The sequence below is a fragment of the Teleopsis dalmanni genome, chromosome 2, assembly GCF_002237135.1.
Source record: "Teleopsis dalmanni isolate 2A chromosome 2, ASM223713v2, whole genome shotgun sequence".
Classification (NCBI taxonomy): domain Eukaryota; kingdom Metazoa; phylum Arthropoda; class Insecta; order Diptera; family Diopsidae; genus Teleopsis; species Teleopsis dalmanni.
In genome coordinates, this window is record NC_051847.1 from 32,779,456 (window position 1) to 32,796,281 (window position 16,826).

Sequence of the window (16,826 nt, forward strand, 5' to 3'; positions counted from 1 at the left end):
TTGAAGATGATAGTAATCATGATGATGAAAGTTATTGTGATAATAATGATGATAGTTATCGTAATGAAAATGATAGTGATCTCGATGATGAAGGTGACAATATCAAATTTATTAATGAAGAAAAAATTTATGTTCCTAATCGTTAACAATAAGAACAAGAATTTTTTATTATTTATTAACTTCTTTATTATAGTTTAAATTTATTGAACTTTATAATATATTTTAAAGGTAACTAAGGCTAGAAAAACTAAATGGATAAAGTGAATTTAGTGCACAAACAGTATTTTAATTTAAGTAAATATTTATACTAAAATTTATAGTCTCTTTTTTACTATAACAAAAAATAAAATGTTGTGTTTTAATATTAAAAATATTAAGTATAATTTTACGGAGGTGTTTACACATAGATATATATGTTTGTAAAATAATTATATAAACTAAATGTTACTTGTTTAATATTTTAGATAAAATTTTATATTTAATTTTTTTTTTGTTGAAATATATACTGTTTATTTTTAGTTTAAGTGAAATTAAAGTCAAAGTTATTTTAAGGAAATAAATTTTATAGGTTAGCGGATCGAGGGAAAGAAATAGATTTTAATTAATTTGTGGCATTATTTTATGGAAATAAATTTTATAGGTTAGCGGATTGAGGGAATGAAATATCTTTTAATTAATTAGTGGCATTATTTAAAGGAAATAAATTTTATAGGTTAGCGGATTGAGGGAAAGAAATATATTTTAATTAATTATATTAAAGAAGTAATAAAATAGTTGCTGTAGTTAATATATTTAAAGAATTTATAAATAATTTATAAATACATTTTATATAATGTAAATATAATTAAAATATTTTGAAAAGATTTAAATCAAGTTGTGTGTGGTTCTAAGAGAATTAATATAATAATTTTGTAATATATTTGTGGATATAATACGTGTAATTATAATGAAATTTTAAAAACTTACTACACTCTTCAACTAATTTATATGTGTGTTTATTTGCTTATATAGTTTTTATATATTAAAAGAAATTTTTAATTAAATTATGTAATATATTATATGAGTTATCGAAAAATTATTCAAGTTGATGCCTAAGCCGAAACTTCCTTGGTAGCAATGGTTGCGGCTGCAGTTGTTGTAGCAGTTCCAGATGTTGTTATTGCTTTTATTGTTGTTGTTTCAGTTTCAGTTTCAGCAATTGCAGTGTTTGCAATAGTTGTTATTGCAGCATCAACTTTTTTATCCTTTAATTGTCAATTTTCTGCTGACATATTACCGATATCATCGTTAATCGTCAATAACTGCGTTACGAAATCCTGGTCAAGCACGACTTCAGCTAGAGATTTGCATAACTCAGTTAATTCACGTTGATTCATATTTAACTGCGGTGCTAATTTTGCCAAATGCTGTTGTACGTTATCTGGTATCTAAAAAAAAAAATAAAAAAAATTTATTGAATACCACACGCACAAGAATTTTTAACATTAAGTATATTTTACCTTGTTGGAGTTTTTAAAGACGTTAAATAAAAATTTTACTTTGATACGTTGATCATTTGGGCCATCATAAAATATGGTGAAATGTGATTCGGTGCAATTTGGTACTACCGGTAGATAAATACCAGCAAACACACGACCTTTCGCATCACGCGACAGCAGCGAACGGAAGTTATAAGCCAAATTACGACGTACGGTTACATCGACTGCAGTCACGTACGGTTGTTCGACATAGACAAGTGATGACTTATACGTTGTTTCTTCACCACGTACTTCTCGTTCCATCCATTCTACGTATTTTTGGCTGTGCATACAGTAGTTGTAGCAATAGTCACGTTGTAAATGTGCTTCTTTGGATTGTGTAAACCAACCTAACCAAATGAAAATAAAATATTTACAAAACTTGTTCAATATTTATTAACGAGCCTAGTTAACTTACCTGTATGTGGATAACTTTGATCGGCCATTACAGTTACAACGCGAGCAATGTGGTATCCAGGATCCAGTATTAAAACACCTTCGCGACCGGCAATTGATATTTTCATTGCTACCATTGCATGCTCCTTTTCAACATTAGCATGCGCTGAATTCAAACCACCAACTTCCTCACTAGTTTCTATGTAATCGCTCAAAGATACCACCTGCTCCTCACATGACACAATATACAAATAATGTTTCAATATAGGAAATAGCTCTACAATACGTATCGTAATTTCCATAGCCAGCGAAACGCACATATGGTGACGTCTGTTGATTGGTATATCGTAGAATTGGAAAAATGATCTTAAGTCGGAACGACGTGTTTGTTTGAACGCCTTATAAAAATCCACAAATAGATGTACTGTATCATAGTGTGTCTCCTCTAGCATACGATGTAATTTAGTTTCAATAATACCCACCAAATCTTCATACTGCCAAACCGTATCAAAATGTAAAACACCTTTAGTGTTTTCGTTGTTAGGAGCCCAGTCGGGCAATGGCAACGGATGGCCAAGCGGCCAGATACCATTCATTTGACTGAATGAATTTAAATTGTAGCTATCGGCATAAGCCCAACATTCTTGCAGTGCATCATCTGCAGTATTTGCTGTTTGGTGTGGCTGCTGTTGTTGCCACTTGCAATGCTGCTCCTCCAAGAGATGTTTAATGCTATAGCATCGCGCCGATGTTGCAATTGATGTCATATCATTTTTGCTATTAATGACTGTTGCTGTTGTGCTTTTTCGTTCGGTTGCCAAATTATCATTGATAATACCGTAGGCACCGATTTCAGCATCATTTTTAATATTACCTTTAACAGCAACATATTTCGCGTGACTATGATTAACTCCATTTGTTGTATTTTGATGATAGGTTTGGTTAATGTTATCACTATCATCGTCATAATCGTCGTCGTCATCATCATCATCATCATCATCAATATCATCGGTTGTTTCACTGTTGCTACTACTGTTATCAGTGTCGTCAACATGGTTTCCATTAGTCTCCTTGCTATTGCATATTTCGGCAATCGCAATTTGATTATTTGGGTTATCTTGTTCAGTAACGGTGTTCGTAGTCAATCCGACACGTACCGATACTGCCGATAACCCATGATTGGCGCCAGCGGAGCTAGCGCCATTTCGCACCAAGCTGGCTTCGGCGAGTCAACTTGGCCATTCGGCGCCCCAACGACCAACCGTTGGCACATAGCCAGTTTCGCAATCATTTAATGAGGTTTCTAGATTAATTTTGGCTGTTGAATTAAGTGTTAATTGAGTTTTAGCAGACGCCGTATTTGCGGCTGCAACACCAGTACCTGAATACAGACTATTCCGGCCCTGCGCTTTTTTGAACAGGAGGTCCGCCGGTTCGTCTCCAGAAGTCAATTGTAGTTTAGACAGATCTAAAGAATATATAAAAAAAATATATATAATATATTGAATATAATATGATAATGTGTTGTAAGGTATGTTAAGATTGCTGCGAGTTGTAAACTTTTAGGATTTTTTAATATAAATAAAATATAAAAATAATAATGAATAATAAATTTATATATAATAATTTCCACGTAATAAGTTTAAGAAAATTTTATTAAATATATACTAATTTATTAGTAATAATAAAGTAGTAATAATAACTAATAATAAAGTAAATATTTCTCCTACTCCTTTCGGTCCGATATTAATTCATAATAATAATCATTTTAGGCGCAAATTGAAATGTTTTCAAAATATCAGAAATTAATTGCATACTTATAGGAGTGAAAGAAATTTATATATATAAGGTTTACCGACACTCAAACTTGCGTTAACTTATAATAAAAATTATTTTTTAAGTCTCAATTATGGTGCAAAAACTCTTTCACAGTATATCTTGGATATATTCGTTACCAAAGTAATACATTTTTTCAAAGACGATACTTTGGTAAACGTACAAAACCTCTCCGACACAAATTATATATATTATTTGTTATTTCAAAAAAATGAAATTGTTTAAGCTATACTTATTTACTTTTTTCTAAGTAGCATGGAGAAAGAATTTTCTACTATAGCCATAATTAAAAATAAAAAGAAAAATAAACAAAGCAGCAATTGTTGGATAAAAGTGATCCACTTAGCATATCTGTTTAAGATGACGCATGGGGTTATACTAAGATTTATTACTGCATTTTATTTTTATGCGGACGGATAGTATCAGAAATGCGTTTTATATAGCTTTTCTATTAGAATAAGCCAATATTCTTTATTTCCATACTATTTTAAATTGGTACACAAATTGTCCCATAAATAACTGTGGTGAATATAAAATTTCTATGGTAAGAAAACAGTATTTTCTTTTTGTTATTTATTTTACAGAATAACCAAAACAAAGTAAGATAATATTTTATTATTGGATAATAAATTGTACTGTAATTATAAATTCTCATACTATTTAAGTTGGTGCACAACTCATCCCATAAATAATTGTGGTGAATATAAAATTAATATGGTGAGAAAAAAACCTTTTCTTTTTTGTTGTTTTTTTTTTGAACATAACAAATTGGTAACCCGGTAACAATAGTGCAAATAAATTCAGAATAAATAAATGAATGTTTGTGAGATACAATGTCTATCTCAGCAATATATTTATTGTGTTAAGGGATTAATTGTAAAGTGCCTGTAGCTACTCAAAATCCAAGAGTACTATAAAATTAAACTACGTACTAGCTTTAAATAAAGACTTTAAAAATGAAGTAGTATATGAGTATTTAGTAAAAAATATATAAGCAGTAGTAATAAATTATATTTTAAATACTAAGCTTTAGGAAATATCTATGCCGTGTAAAATCCCATGTGTTTATCACATAAGCAATTAAAAAAAAAACAAATAATATTTACAAATCATATGACGCACATAGTATCATGCCGTGAACGTATGTATTATTATTTATTTACATATTAATTATTGTTGAATTTATTATTAACTATATTTTTATAGAAATTCGGGTTTGTGAAAATACATCGGAAAAAAATGGTAGATAAACGTAAGCATAGCTGGGTGAGTGAGTGAGATTAACGAAGTAAACATAGGTGAGTAATATTTCTATAAAAAAATATTAGGAGAAAGTAAATGGAATTCTAAAGTTTTATTTTATTTGTACAATTAATTAATTAATTAATTAATTTATCAAATATTCATTTATTTTATTACAAAAGAAATTTCCAATAGTTAGACAGTACTGTGTCCATACTACTGCAAGGTACCTGAGGGTACTTTCATGGTTATGGAGCTATGATGGTGACAAAATTCCAGTTAGCTGCATGACTGGAGGTTTGGACACCAAATAATGAAATTTCTTATAATATTGTTTTTTTTTAGTTAAGAATGGGATAAAACCAGGGTATTTAGTCAAACTATGTAAATGTTAGAAATTTTAAATGAAGCATTATATATATGAAATATCAATTATCTATTATCGAAAACTTTTTTTTGAATAATCATAAGAATTATGGGATAGAAAAAAGTTTTATTAAGGAATGGTCGTGACAATTTAGCTTTTGTAGCGACAATCTTGAATTTGTCATAACAACTTCGATTGTATGGTGACAATCTCGCTCTTGTGGTGTTAACCTGGATTTGGTGGTGACAATCTCGCTCTTGTGGTGTTAACCTCAATTTAGTGGTGACAATCTCGAATGGATCATGAAAATCTTGATTTTGTAAGAAATCTCACGCCTAAACGCTGCAGAAAAACATTCCGTAAATTTACATTTTTTTAAAGAATATAAGCAATATACATGAGAAAAATTATATTAGTAGAAACTTATTAAAAAATCTTTCTTAATGGATTTTTTTAGTAAATAAAATAAAATACTATTTTGTGATCAGTGGCTTCAAATCAAAAATTAAATTTCCATTTTATATCAATGAATTAAAAAATATCTAAAGTTTGTCCTATAAAACTAAATTTTATATTTTTTTGAATTTGAACCATATATTCTATATCTTCTATTTGTTGTCTCCTAAATTTGAAAACATATTTATGGCCGATTTAGAATCGTTATTTAAGTCTCAATAATGACATAAGTTGTGCTTAAATCATCAACTTTGGTAACTTAAGTTACACTTAAGTCAGTAATCTGACTTACTTAATGTTTGAATAAAATACTTGTTAGTTTACACACAACATATTATTATATACATAAATATATGTACATATGTATATAAATATATAATATATGTACTCATAAGTAGGTTAAAAATATTTAATTTTTTTTTTTTTTGAATAGCAGAGGAATTTTTGCGAAATTATGACCAGACACAAAAAAATACATGTGTATATACATATATACTAAATTTTATTAGCTTGAAAAATATGTGTATAGCAATTAAAAGATACATTTTCTTCTAAATGTTTAGTTTTAGCTGTTGCTACGTTTTAAATTAGCATAGAATGAATGAATCACGGGATTTTAAGACCGATTTCCAGTAATTTGTTTACGTATCCGTATATGTAAGTATGATTGCATGTGTTCGTATGTAAGTAAACATTATTCATACGTAACATTTGTAAATCGCGTGATACAAAACAGATTGCTATATATTCTTCTCTGTTTAGAAATATACCAACACATAGTCCAAGTCCATACAAAAGCGAAGGTTTTCAATACATAATTTCAAATATGTAGTAGCATAGCCTTCGAGTATGTTGTAATTATCAAAACCAGAAACAATTTATGAAATATTATTAAAACTTTTTATTATATGGATTTACCAGAGTACAGAATTTTTTGATCTTTTACTTTAACAGTTTATTTATTTATTTTTTGACGGAAATAGGCTCTTATAGAGAAGACTTGTGCCCGTGTAGTGCTGATAAGAAATACTATAAACATACATTTGCATTCATTTGTATTCAATTGTAAAATTAGTAACTAGGTGAAATGTTTATAAAATTAAAAATAAGAACATTTAGCACTAAAGTAATTATATACATTTATACATACTCATACGTCCAATAATCAACAGAAGTAATAATTTGTATAGAGTATAGAGTATTTTTTTTTTGGCTGTATCTTATTTGGAAAAATATTTAGAAAAAATTTGACTCTAAAATTCGAGCTAGACACAGGTAAAATAAAAATAGATTATTATCAAATGATTGCTATAAAATTGTGTGTATGTTTTCATTAATTAGAATTAATATCAATTTACGAATAGAATATTTAAGAAACGAACATAAAAAAATCCTAATTAATCACCTTACAAAATATAATATATATTACCGCATTAAATTAATACAATATACATATAATACCGCATTATGTTAAAATAAACTATGAGTGTAAAAAGCAAAGTTATAGCCAAAATAATGTAATTATGATATTTCTACATTACTATAACATGAAGGCCAGAGATAACATTTGAAATACTCTTTTACATTAGGTCCGAGGACAAATTAAAGAGTTACCAACGATTTGCTATCGTTTACTATTGTTCTGGTAGGTTCAGTACAAAAAGAAGTAAAGAAAATGCTGTGGACCACTTAAGGTTTTTATGAAATGGGTTAAGGGAAAATAGTATATCATATGATAGTCGATCACTACATTTGTGAACACGTCAAAGCTTATTGCTGTTTTTTTTTTTGGTCACTGATTTGTAGGAACCCACGCAAGGAAACTGTATTCTTTTTAATAGTCATTGTAAATGTTGTGAAAACTTACAGGAAGAAGTCACCATTAAACAGTTTTTTCTGTAAATGCTCAGCTTTGGCCTCCACAAGAAAATAGATTTAGAGGGAATTATTTCTTTTAACGGTTTGTTAGACTGTTTATCGGTAAGGTCTATTAAATTGTTACAATTCGGGTGGATAGAAAAAGACACTATTAAGCAGTTTTCTCTGTGAATGCTCAACTCTGGTCTCTAGAATAAATAGGTTTAAAAGGAATTATTATTTTTAACGGTTTGTCAGACAATTCATCGGTAAGAACAAAAGAGCTATTAAATGGTTTCAATTCGAGGATTTAGTTTTTATCCTTTTTATCTTAAGGTTTCTTGCGAGGAATGTGGATTTCAAATTGTATTAATGTTAAAACAGTTAATATTTATATTATTTATATTTATATACATTTTTGAGTGCATTTTATTGGTCGAGATTGGTCGAGTTAATTGCAATAGTGTAAACGTATTATACGATTAAGTGCTTGGTTCCATAATCGTAACTCAAGTCTTAAAACTGACTTAACACATGCTTAATGATTTTCTGTTTTAATTCGTACTTAAGTCAGCTTTGAGACTTAAGTCACGACTGTGATATCACAGCTTAATGTTTTATACTGAATCATTATCTTTTAATAATTTAATTAGAACACGAGAAAGTCTCTATGATGTTATCATAAGAGTGTTATTTACTTTCTTACTAAATATTTTATCCTATTTAAATGTTAATTCATGTATATATGTTTTAATACAATATTTTTAGTTTATTTTTAAATTTGTGGTAACCCTTAACATATCACCCATTCCCAGCTGTATATAAATGTTAGCTCTGCTTTAGCACTGACGACGTGTAAGTGGCACTTGGCATATATCGCACTTAAAAGTGAAAATGATTAGACAAATTTAGTTGTAAATAAAAATTTTTGAAATAATCAAAATTATAGCAAAAATAAGAAAGTAGACAACTGCGCAACAATTTGTGTTATATTGTAAATATTATTTATATAAAAAAGCAAAAAGAAATAATTATTTAATTTTACTTACCCATACAACGGCCAAAGCCCCAATATACAAAACTTGCTTGTTTTTACGATTTGATTTGAAAGTCCTCTGCTCCTCGTTGTGTCAACGATGCAAATGCGATTTGTTTGATGAGGAATTAAGGTAAGAAATAGAAAATAAATTTATTTTTTTAATAAATTTACTACGTTTGAAATGTTTCTGTTTTTTTATTTTTTTTTTGTATAATAGTTTACTTTGTTTTTATTTGAGTTCTTTCTCAATTGTATCGTTTTCTAACAATTTTTAACTTATTTTAATAAAATTACACACTTTTCGTTTTAATACGAACAAAAAAAAATTAAAACTTTTTTTTTGCCTGTTTATATCAGGTCTGAGTTTATGCGTATAGGCGAATTTATCGACATCGAAAAAAATTTCTTTTAACTTCTTTTGTTAAATGTCTTATATCGTTTATTAAACACAAAATTATTTTTCCCACAAAAAACTGCTTCCTCCACACTACCCGATCAAGAAACGGTTAAAGACTGAAAAGAGATCTTCTTGCTGAATGCTTAAATCGCTACGGTATATATAGAAAAACTTGCTTATGCACGTGTGTGTGCTTCTATTGTTTATCAAATGTGTAGTGGTGGATTATTGCTCTTTGCTCTTTTTTGTAATAAGCTGAAGTACACATAAAAAATCACTTGCTTACGTTTGAAACGAACGTATCGTCATCGACAAAACGGAACAAACGTAAGGGGGAACAGTTTATTTGTTTAATTTAGTTTCTTGATAACGTTTTGTTTTTTTTTTTGTTGTAATATTAACAAGAACAGCTGATCTTGTTTTGCTTTTATATAAAGTAAAATTCACTCTCTCTCTCAGTCAATCTGTCTGACTCTTTCGATCTTTTGCTCACACTAATTTAATAATATTGTTTAAATGTTTTTTTTTTTGGTCTATGCTTTGTTGCTCTTGTTGTTGTTGCTTTTTGTTTTTGTTTATTAAATTGTTTGTTGTGAAATATTCCATTCGCTTTTAAATTGAATTTGTTTGTTTGTTTTGGTTCGTTGCTTTTTGGCTGGGTCCCTTTTATCTGGTTTTCTCGCAGTGAAAATAATTTGGTTGCAAGTTGTTTTGGTGTTTTTGTTTTTATTTTTATTTTGTTTTGATATTTCGTTGATATATGGTCTTATTAGATATTTAATAAAGATTGTTTTAAAACTAAATTGATGTGTTGTCACTTCCGGTTTAAACAGACAAACAAAACCTATTGAGTATCCGTCCCAGAACTTTCGCAACGCACTGAAAACATACAAAGAAAAAAACGCTTTAGTTCAATTTATTTGAAAAAAAATTAATATTTAAAAACAAATTTATTAATAAAAATTTTTTACACTATTAAAAAAATGTAAAAATTTTAATTTTAAGTAAAAAAATCATTTATGGCGTTTACATATATCTAAAAAATATAAACATACATAGCTGATTAGATTAGGTTAGGTTATAGCGGCGACCCAATGGGTCTACTTGCGCCAATAGATCCATTGTGCTACTGTATTATTAAAAACTCAAGGGTTTAAACCATCTAGAACCTTTGGCAAAGCTTATGATGATATTTAAGGGAGGGACCTGAAGTTCGCCAAGAATCTCAAAAAAGAAAGCCCCTAAAATGTTAATCTGAACCATCTAGAACGTTTGGCAAAGCTTATGATGGTATTTAAAAGGAGGTGCTGAAGTTCGCCAAGATCCTCAAAAAAGAAAGCACCTAAAATGTTAAGGCTTCGCCGTGCGTGTGCTGGACAAAAGCAAAGCAGGTGGGAGGCGCTTTTATCATCCTCACCACAACTGCAGCAAATATGGTTGAAAGGGACATTTAGTCTCCTATCATGGTGACCAGTTCTATTCTTGTATCTATAACTGCCCGTAAACAATAATACATACATTATTATACTATACAATTTTTATAATGAACTTAAAATTATACGGAAATTAAAAAATTGTTAAAAAAAATAGGTTTTACAGATTTAAAAAAAAATCTGTAATGTATAGAATTTCATTTCATATTGCATGAGAGCTTCAGCACAGAGAGAATGACATTGAAATAATCATAAGTAATTTTAGAGTACTTAGATTCAATTTCATGATTTGAAGAAACAACCTTGAAATGTAGAATTGAGGAAGGGAACCGAAAAGATTTTACATTAAATTACATTAATGTAACATTTAAAAGATAGAAAAAAATAATTAATTAAATGTATGGTTACCATAATAATTTATTTCTAACGGTTTAACTTTCTTGTGGTTTCTACAGAGTTTTTACAATGATATTTTAAATCTATTGACCTCTCTAAATATTAGATGGTGTGCAGGTTGTCGAGAAGTAGGTCGTTAAAAAAATTATAAAAAATAATTTATACCGAAAACATTCGAAAATGTTAATTATTTTTACGATTTTATTTTAAAACAATGTACATAATATCCAGAAATTATTTTCGCCATGACGCATCATCGTAACTTTTCGCAACCACTACATAGTTATTTGTATTGACCCCCAACTGATAATCTAATAATTGTTCAAATATTTATTTCACATATTTGAAATATTTCAAAAAATGATAAGTAAAACTCATTAAATAACTACGTAAATGAATTTATTCAATAATTAATTAAAAATTGTTACAATTTTAAAAAAACAATAGTCACAATGCACGCGTCATAAAATCTATTTTAATACAATAAAAAGTTAGGTTATAGTTTTACTGCGATATTATAAGATTGGAATCCACTTATACTAACTACCCTACAAACGTTCTAATGAAAAATTCTAACTTTTGCTTAGAGGTTTTAACAAAGTTTGCTAAACAGTTCAGGGAGATATCATTTAGTTTTTACTGATGCACTTACGAAAGTAAGACCCTAAAGTAGAAAATGTACAATAAACGTGTTTGAAATACTTATAGAGCACAATCCATAATTTTCCTTTAATATAATTTCTTTAGTGCACAGTTTATGATGATAAATGTTTAATTGTGATAAATCATATAACAAGATAAATGCTGCAAATTGTGTATTTAACTTGGTAAATTTAATATTTTAATTAAGATTTATCTATTTATTTAGTTATAATGAATTACAAAGAAATTACACCACTGAATATCTTCCATCTAAAATTCAAATATAATCCAGAGTCTTAATTGTAATAAATTTTGTATTACGTTTCGGCTTTTACCATATTATCAATTACATTACTTTGATCATAATTTAAAGCATAATAAATGCCATTAATTAAAATAAATTATGACAATTCAGACTACAGTTTCAATTCACTAAAATTAATTATAATAATAACGTCTTTGTTTTATTAATAATTAAAAAAAATTAGTATTTATCCATTAGTACATTATATTGCATAATAAATAACTCGTTAAATTATAAACCAACTTATTACTTTTATTAGTGAATTATTCTTAGAATTTAATGGCTTCAAATTAAATTGCGCATTTATCATAATAGGTAAGACTTTCTTTGGAACCTCATAAAATCTTATACAATAAAATTCAGAATCAGAAATTTATGCATCGCATCGTTTATTTAACGCAACGTGTAAACTTGAGTCTGTAATTAAATTACTTATTGTGTCTATTTTTATTAGAGCAATTTGATACTCTATTTAAGCAGAAGTAATTTGTTAACTCGTCTGGAAATTTGTTAAAGTAAATTTAATCTAATCACAGTTAAAGCAAACCAGACCTTAAACTTAATTAAATTACGTTTGTGTGTATAATGTCAAATAATATTATTAAGTTTATAGTTCAGTTAACTTTATTATGTTTTGTCAGTTCTAGAGTGGAAAATTTTAATACGGTCCATTATTGTGCATTTAAGAGTAATTACATTAAATAAATATACAGTAAAACTAAATCTACTATTTAACACAAATAGTTACATTTCAAATAAAATGCAAATAGAGTGAACTATATCATGTTCTGAATTATAGTTCAAAGATTAAAAATTTGATTAAATACTTAAGCATATAATTAGATGATAATTGCTTAATTACTTTAGATAACGTATTGTGATTAGACTAATCAACACATGCTCTACTAATTAAATAAAATGGAGCTTTTATTTGGTCATTATATTGAATTTGCAGTGTCGGTTTTAGCATTGCCAGTGTCCTGGGCTAAATTACTATGGTGTCGCATATCTACTATTAGGACCCACATGAAAAAACCTGGGGCTATCACTCTTTCGATTGAGTAATGAAAAAATTATTGTGTACTGTTCACTATAATCTTGTGTATTCTGCAACTTAGTAACTAACTGTTTACGAATAGTGAAAAAAATGAATCAAATAATTTTTATAGTTTTAATATGTTTGTAAGTACAAAGTTTTAGTGCAAAACTTGTCAACTTGTCGCGTCCACCCCTTACTCCTTTCCTGCGTGTAGATCTAAACACTATTGCACAGATATGGCTACACATAATTGGTTAGACAACCATGGTTACTTGAACGGAAGAGTAAAAATCAACGATTTTCCAGAATTAGATGTTGTTATCGGAATTAGTAGACCATAAAAGTAACCAAAGTGTTTTTTAAAATTAAAACGTTTTAAAAGCCTTAGTTTCTTTCAGTATCCAATCCAATTCAAACGATCAGTAGCTAGTGGAATGTGATTTCAAGTTTAAAACCATTTCCAACAGCATATCTGATCATCTATAGGTTTTACAATAACTACAAGATGAGACATTAGATACGAGTATATACTCATCGTATGAAAACTGAAATACGATCAGTAGTTAGTCGAATGTAATTATCTAGAAAGATCATTCAAGCTTAAAACCATTTTCAACAGCATCTCTGAACGTCTATAGGTTATGCAATAACTACTAGACTGGACATTAGATATATACTCATCGTATAAAAACTGAAATACGATCAGTAGCTAGATGAATGTAATTATTGAGAAAGACCATTCAAGTTTACAACCATTTCCAACAGCATCTCTGATCATCTATAGGTTTTGCAATAACTACTAGACCGGATATTAGATATATACTCATAGTATGAAAATTGAAACACGAACTTATTTCATGAATAAAATAAATAAATTGATTTCAGAATACATATTGAGTATGACTATTATGAAATTGTTATATCTGGTCACTTTATAAGGAAAGGTAATAGAAGTTTTGGTGCGAAAACAAATAAGAAAAATATTTACAAATTTTTCCATTCTATAAAAACAGAAAAAATTATCAATATTATTCAATTACTATTATTTATTAATACTAAAATATTATTTTAGATATCCAATATAATGAATACTACAAAAATTTGTAACAAAAGAGCAACAGAAAAAAGCTGTAAATCTAACTGTGATTATATGACTCCAATTGTAATTATAAGACTCTAATTGTGATTATATGACTCTTATTGTGATTATATGACTCTAATTGTGATTATATGACTCTAATTGTGATTATATGACTTCAATTGTAATTATATGTCTCCAATTGTAATTATATGTCTTCAATTGTAATTATATGACTCTTATTATGATTATATGACTCTGTGATTATGACTCTTATTGTGATTATATAACTCCAATTGTGATTATATGACCCTTACTGTGATCATATGACTTCACTTACACGGCGCATTATTGTATGTTGAAAAAAAAATTAACTTTTTTCATATATGTATATCATTTATGATAGGAAATCCAATTTGAATAAATAGAGGTAATAATAGAAAATGATGAATATATGACTAGACATTTATAAATTTATAAATTGAAAAAAAAAAAAATAACAAATAAACTTTTTTCTAATTATATTTGAAAACCATATTTCAATGAAAGTACATTTCACTTAAATGTAACTGAAATAAACCTTTTACTTCAAAACTAATTAAAAATATTTTTTTTTTCAATAATCCAATTAACAGAAACATGTTTTCTTTAAATAAAACTAGAATTAGACCTCAGAGCAAGCAATAATGGCTTGGTCCGAAGCCCAATCAAGTGGAAGAAAAAAAAATTTTTTTTCGTTCAAGGTTTAAGATTTGCACTGTGAGGTGTGCTTTGAGAGATAAAAAAAGAAATCTGTTTTCTAGAAACAGTCTTCAGTCTGCATTATCTGAACTGCGTCATTGTGTAAATAATATTTTACACTGCAATAGTTTGTTTATATATTAGTTTTATTTTTAAAATGTTTTTCTTTTTATTTCTATATTGTTTATGTATTAAGAATTCTGAATTTTGATTTATAAGCAGAATGTGTGATATATAAAAGTATTTTATATTTTTATGAGTCTTAATTCTAAGTACATAACAATTAAAAATCAAATATATATTCATCAAGTTCTATTCCATGAATTTTATAAAAGATAATAAATTAATTATATACCTGTTGTTTATAATAAAATTTTCATTTTGGTCTTGCTCAGATAAGATAAGTATGATATTTAGCTTATTACCCCTATCATGTCTCAAAAAATTGACATAAAAAATAATTTAAGTCATATACCTTTATTCTTGATCAATTTCACATGATGATTCGTTTTAACACCTTCTTGAAGGATGTATATCTATTAGGTTGACAAGTTGACATCAAAGATCATATAAATCACATATCTTTCTGTCCGATGAATTTTACAACATAATTTGCTTTAGCACCTCCTCGAAAGGTATATATCACTGGGATTGATTAAGATCAGATTGCTTTTTGATTCCATGTCTTTATTATGCGGAAGCCACTACTGAGTTTAAGTATATATAGATTAATACCGGGTCCACTGTACATTAGTATCGCTGAACACATAAATCACATATCTTTCTGTCCGATGAATTTTACAATATAATTTACTTTGGCACCTCCTCGAAAAGTATATGATATATACTGTACTGATTAAGATCAGATTGCTTTCGGTTTCCATGTCTTTATTAAATGGAAGCCACTACTGAGTTTAAGTGTATATAGATTAATACCGTGTCCACTGTACATTAGTATCGCGAATGTTATAACAAATTTTAATCTGTATAAATATAGTATAAGATCTGTATTTTGTAATAATACAATCTGATATGTCCTCTTTTACTTTGATTATGAAAAGGCTTACATATGATTTTAGTACATCATTACATTGATGAGACAGCAATGTTTAGGTCTTATATAGCAGTCTGTATTGCTCAATTTTATATTGACAAAGAATACATATTATGCAGTATTCCTTATTTTGATTTACAATAAGTACTAGTACAACTGTGTGGACTTTAGATTTATTCGATGGTTGTCATTTTTAACAATAATTGCAAACAACAGTTGAGAGACATTGTTTACATGACTTTGTGGTTTACCAGGTTTTTGTGTAAAAATTATAACTAATCTCTTTGCGGAGAGTTACAAGTTATATATACTATATGTAGTTAAAAAGTTCATTTAAAAAACTTCTAATATCTTCAGCATCGTTTTAGTACAGTTCTACCAGAAATCTTATTGATGGATGCAAGTCGATGCATATCTTGGAAGAGGATGGATCTATGAACTATATTAAATCATCTATCACAAGCAGCTTTAAAGCACAATAATGATAGCACGATATTTCCTCAACGATTTTTACTGTACTGAGAAACAATTCTTGGACTTTATACTCACTTTGTTGAATAGCGAAATACTTACTATAACGGGCTTAGATTCTTAATTATACATTGTCATAGCTGAAGTTATATTACTTACACTCGCTGATTTTAATATAAAATTATTAATACTAAGTAGAAATAACACATTTTCTAATAAAATTGTATTTATAAATAAAAATAGAAATATTCCATTGCTTGTTAATATCTTAATTAGACATAATTTCTAATTCATATATTTTTTTTCAAATACTTTTAATCAATAAAACTCAAGTCATTTCTCATAATAGAACTTTGCTCACAAATAAATAAAAAGTATACAATTTTTTCTTAAACATTCACAGTATATCTGTTTAATAAAGTAGATATACTAGAAAATTCTGGTACATGCCTGATTCAGTTATTTTTCAAAAAAAGTGGGTCAGTATAATACTGCAATCTACGGACTTCAAATCAGTTGGAAAGTAAGCATTTCAGTAAACCGTTCTGATTCTAATAAATT

At 27.8% G+C, this 16,826-nt stretch overlaps 1 pseudogene; it reads right to left on the minus strand.

Moving 5' to 3' along the window:
- Positions 1–549: 549 nt before the first annotated feature.
- Positions 550–8,913, minus strand: LOC119683820 (annotated as a pseudogene).
- Between the last annotated feature and the right edge of the window lie 7,913 nt (positions 8,914–16,826).